The sequence below is a fragment of the Diadema antillarum genome, unplaced genomic scaffold, assembly GCF_040938485.1.
Source record: "Diadema antillarum isolate AM-2024a unplaced genomic scaffold, OU_Dant_1.0 seq00001817_RagTag, whole genome shotgun sequence".
Taxonomy (NCBI): domain Eukaryota; kingdom Metazoa; phylum Echinodermata; class Echinoidea; order Diadematoida; family Diadematidae; genus Diadema; species Diadema antillarum.
In genome coordinates this window covers 500,554-506,553 of record NW_027272492.1, presented here as the reverse complement: position 1 = coordinate 506,553, position 6,000 = coordinate 500,554, and positions in this window count along the sequence as shown.

Below are 6,000 nucleotides of genomic sequence, written 5' to 3'. Positions count from 1 at the left end.
GTTTTCAAAGTGTGGATTTACCTTGGATTGTTTGTTGCCTCGACCACAATATCGACTTGGATATTTTCAGGTAAATTGCGGAGCTACTCTAAATCGTATACTGGCTTATTATACATAATTTCAATTTAGCCATTCCTTTAAGATTTATCCAGATTATTCTTTAAATGAAAATTAGAGAAAAGGGTCTTTGTCCAACAAATCCTACAGTGAATGACAATGTTGAATAATAATGTCGACTTTACATAAATGACACTTTTGAAAACGCAGTTGTTCTTGATCACAAACAAATTCACTCTGCTTGGTTTTATCCATTACTCCAATAATGGTCATCCAAAAGGAAAATTATAATAGATAATTAGTGATATCAATTATCAATTATAATTTTCCTTATAATGGCTAATGATGCTTCAAGTTGTCGTAATAACATAGTCATGAGTGTAGTGCGGGTTTGTTGCTGTTGTTGTTTTTTTTTACTACTTGAGATTACACGAGATACTATAGTATACTTCTGCAAAGCTTTATTTTGTCTTTTAGAAAATGATAATGAATTGAACACTTCTTCAACAAAGTTTAAATGACCTTCTACCAACCATATCATGTAAGTGATGTTTAAGATTTGTCATTAAATCTCGGGCATCTGAGATTATTCCCTGTATCTTTTAAGCCATAAGATTTATATAGAAACGCATGTTGCTGAGGAAACTATCTAAACATATTTCCACTATCGACAATCATGCCACTATCTTGCAGTATATACCTGAAGAGTTGAATGGTTCTTGTTCTTTATGTTTTTGCTTTTTGTTTTTTCCTCCAAAATAGAGCGTTTCTATTCAAGGGGCGTGGTTTTTCAGAGAGCTTCGGTCTACAATGACAACCAATTGGAAAGCAGACAGTTACCCCAAGGGATCAGGGGCAGCCATGCGTCACACACAATCATTGAAGACAAAATATTGTCATCTTATCAGGTGAACTTATGTGAATATGACTGCTTATAATGATTCTCCTACACTTGCTCAGGGTGCCCCCACCCCCCTTCGAAACGCGATGACAATAATTATGACGACAATGTTCACAATACTAATTATAATAGTTCCGAATATAGTCACAATTTTACTCTCACAGTCATATACCGCAATAACGAATAATTCGCGAGATTTATAGTTCACAATAATTCTAATCTGACACATTTCAGTGTTCATTTCTGTTTGCTTGTAAGTCCTTACGATTGTGAGGAGACGTCTATAGACTTTTTGTTTACTTTTATTTTGTCTTGAAAATCTGCTTATGAACTCTGCAACAATTCTCGCTATCGCCAATGACGTAAAAAGTATCCGGATGTTGATTTAAGCGTCATTTACGGTGCATTATGGGATAGTCCGGTAGCAAAGTCACTTCCGTTCGTACGCGCGTGATACGTGACTAATGCTATTTACACACACAACCGACTGTATTCTACGTGTACTTCCGGTTTTCTCGACTTGAATTACAGCTTTAATATGATTTGAAATTTCTCCATTCTTAAGAAATTGCTGTTAATACGACTTTTGGTTGTTGCTGCGAAGCTGCCATGTGTTGTTCGCACGACAATAAATGAAAAAAATCTGCAGAAATAGGACCCTTACTGGCATGCGAGACGTGACGTGGCCGCGTGGGTGAAGTTTGCGGGTGACTCCACAGCGCAGTACAGTAGCCTGACTAGTTACCGCTCACCTCTTAGCGCACGAGTGTAGTTGATGATGACCGCGAATATCTGCCCTACATTCTCGAATACGCACTGCACGCACTGCAGTACGCGTGTGCGCAATGCTAAGAATTCGATGCTCAAACAAACTGCAATATTCAAAGTATTCACGACTATTTTATAATGTTTAAATGCAATTAGCCACATCTGGAGGTTCCCGATGGCCGGAAAGGTCTCGTCTACTGAAGTTAGTGAGTAGGCCGTGATTTTTTAGTTAAAATCCCGCAAAGTTGAGATAAGTCGTACGAATAGGCGCTAGTCGTCGACCTGACAACTGTCGGCAAATAACTGAACGATAGTAGTGTACGTATTTTACGTGGAATTGCGTACGCGAACAAAAAAAGTTCGAAACTCGTACAGAGATGGCTCTTGACTAGTTACCGCTCACCCCCCCCCCCCTTACTATAATTACGTGTGTACAGTATGTGGCGCGTGCGCTTTCAGACCACTGATTTATTACCTCCCCCCTCCTCCCTGCTAACTATCCTCTTGGATTTCCGACGAAGTGGGAGGCCCCCGAAAATTCAGATTTTGAATTGTAATCAAAGCAATTGACATTTAGTGCATTCCTCTATTGTGACATTGCTATGAATAAATATATGATTATATACATACATATAACTATACATATAATACATGTATATATACAGTTACAACTCGATCGTTATTCATAAGGTTCGTTAGTCCCAATATGAAATAAGGTTTCAAATAAAAATGTCCCCGTTTCTCGAACATTATATCGACTTTCCCGAAGTACACCTTCCAGGAAGTCAAAAAAGGATATTGCAGCTACTGAAGCAAAATGAGGAGATGATTTCAAAACTCACATGAAATCCAAACAGAAGAGAGAGTTGAAGAAAAGAAAGGAAGAGAAAGAGAGAGAAACAAAGAAAAAAAGAAGAAGGCACAAAGACATTGAGAAAGAAGAGGGAAGATCTAAAGAAGAAGATAGAAGAGATGAAGTTGGGTACAGGAAAAAGAAAGATCACAGAGATGGGATTGTGATGAGGATAGAAGAAATGAACCATATATTAGAAGAAATAAAACAGAAGGAAGAAATGAACTTTGAAGAATCTGAGTGCAAAAAAAGAGAGAGAAGTGAGCTTGAAAGAAGAAATGTAAAACTAGAGAGAAGAAAACAAAGAAGATGACTCTACGAAGAAGAATAGCGTAGAAGAAAAGAAAAAAAAAGAAGAGGAACAAAAAGGAAGGAATTGAATCAGATGATGTCAGATATGTATGTCAGCATGCAGGAAAGAAGAAGCCGTGAAGATCAATGGGTTTCTTGTGATTTTTGCGACACATGGTTGCACTTGGAATGCAGTGAACTTACAATAAGGTTGAAGAAGACATATCAAAATACATGTATCGGTGTCCTTTCTGCTGAACTGAAAGGGGAGCATGATCGCAGTCTCTCTCTCTTCCCTTCTTCCTTTTGGATAACCTTGCGTATATATACCAGTGGAAAAAAATGATCTTGTTCATATTGTATTTAAATGGAATTTTCAAAATGATATTTTGAATAACTGTATATTCAAAATAGTGTTGAGGTGTGTGTAGATTATATTGACTTTTTCTTTTCTCAGAAGAAATATGTGCGTCGACATTATAAAACAAATAATACGTATGAGCGAGCGGCTGAGAAATACAGGTATTTACAGGACTCAAAAGTGATATTGCTGTTATGACTATATCCCATATAATATTTTTGCTGTATATATACAAAAAACATATATATATATATATATATATATATATATATATAGTTATACCACTGAAGTTTGTTTTTATGCATCTTTATTTCAGACATATTTAACGAAAATTACTAATATGACCGAAATTTTAAGCACAAACATACTCTTGCATTCGTAAGATTTATTATCATAAGTATTACATGTTTGAAGGTATACAATGTTTGAAAAGATCGCCAGCCTTGCTGTAGATTTGCCTGTTTATGAAATGTTTGCAGATACATTTTTTATAATAACATTTTTCGAAGTGCTCATAACTGGTATGTTTTTATTCTTTTTCAGCATTCCCTATATGGCCAGAATGTCTGGGGGACTTTCCATTCAATATATATATAGAATTAAAAGCTTGTGTGGTGAACTGTATAAATATGTATACTTCTATAGTCCTTTTTCATATACTTATAATTAATTCCATGGAAATTGGGATGCAATGATCAACAAGAGATTATATCAATGTGTGATCACAAAGGTATGAGGCAACCCCCCCCCCCCCCACCTCCTCCTCCTCCTCCTCCTCCCACTGAGCGAGATTGTCGGCGCTAACGAAACAATAATTTTTGCATGCATGAAAAGTCAGTTTCCTTTTCTTAATTACGCATTCCCCCCCCCCCGCCTCCATAGGAAAAAAAAAAAAGCCTGGTTACGGGCGTGGTTTGACTCCATGACATCCAGGCAATCACACTTTCGTATTTAGAGGTTAATTTAAACATTACGTTTTATCTATGGTGGCCGATTTGAGTGAATCCTGGCGTTATCATCGGTGTTAAGATAATTATGTTTACACCATGTTGGTGTAAGAATTTTAACACCCTGATTTTGCCAGTTTATAAGTTATGTGACCTTGAAACGGGTGGTATCTAAGTCCACACTTTGGTATAAATGTTAATTTTATTGTTTTCAAGCTATATGTTTCTGTATTTCGTAGAATGATGTATACCGATAAGCCTTTTGTTTTATGGAAAGTTTTGAGCCTAATACCAATTTATGCCAGTTCTGAAATCTATACTGTAGGCCGACAGACATTGACAGAGCACGCCGTCTAGGCTTTTAATGGATGGGTGATAATATAATGATGTTTATAACGAAAGCTTTGTTGAAAAAGTTGTGAGACATTGACATTACATATAATTGAATGGATTTCTTTTGGAAAGTTCCTTGTTTGCCACGTTTGTACAACTTGAAATGATCCTAGAAAAAAAAAATGGAAGAAACAGAAAGCAAGAAAAGAAAAAGAAAAAAGAAAAGGAATATTAGAATAAAACAGCGGAGGGCACTGGTATAATGCACGTAAATTTATTTGCATTGGATCTATTCTGCGTTTTATTTAGATGTTTTAATAATTGATCGCTATACATCAAAGACCTCACGAATCATTCATTTCAGTACATTATGAATAATGGCTATTTCATAACTTGTATACAGGGGAATCCTGTTCTAATGAGATCGGATACAACGAGAATCCGTTTATAACGAGATAAATCGTCCGGTCCCAAACAAATTTACATGTTAGCCTACATGGAGATTTGGAGTTCCGGCTATTGCGAGATAATTTTCGGGCCTAAAAACGGAGAAAAGCAAAGAGAATTTGTGCGGATTTTTGTACAACGACAACTTATTCTCTTTTAAGCCGAACTTAACAATGGGCAAAATCACGCTTTATTTCAAAACCAGAAAAGGTTAATTTTCCGTAATTATTTGAACTATCGTTTCGTGCAAACAGACTAACATAATTATGCCAGTGCCAAACAGAAGCAATCAAGGTGATAACGGCGCTACAAGTTCATAAAGTCTCTTTCCGAGGGCCGTGATGGAACAGCATCGGAATATGTAGAAGCTATAGCCTTCGCTATTTATGCCGAAATGTCATCACAAATTCGAATTAACGTTATCTAATGGCTTAAACAAGAAAAAAATATGGTGTATACAGTATAATGTTTACGTATGAACTATCCTAAATGTTTCCAAAGATATACGTAACGGGAATATCTGTGAGCGGCGAACAAAGCGAATTGTATGTTTTGGGAGCTTTGAACATGTTCAAAAATCCTTTGCGATAGAAAGAACTGCTTGTTAAAATTAAAACTGTTCTTGAGTTTGATCGCAACCTTACCGAGCCCTGACGAAAGTTAGAATCTGCCATTATTCGCTGCATGCTTTCGCAAACATTGGCCGCTCAGTTATATTACCCATTTACGTAACTTTGATAAGATGAATTGAATTAAATGTCAAAATTAAAATACGATGGGATCGTATGATAAAATTTTAATTAAGTCAACTATATATAGCCTATCGAAATACAAGTACTAATATTTCACTCGATTTTGCAATCCACAGTTAGCCGGTATCTATACGTGGTTTTCGTTTTCTTATAAAACGGCATTGACCCATCAAAGTCATCGGGTAAAACATTCACGCAAAGCACGCATTCAACCTCATGCATCACAACCGAGAAGCTGTTTCCCTGGAAGAAATAAAAGATGAGAGTGTAAATTGTGGTGTAAACTTTCA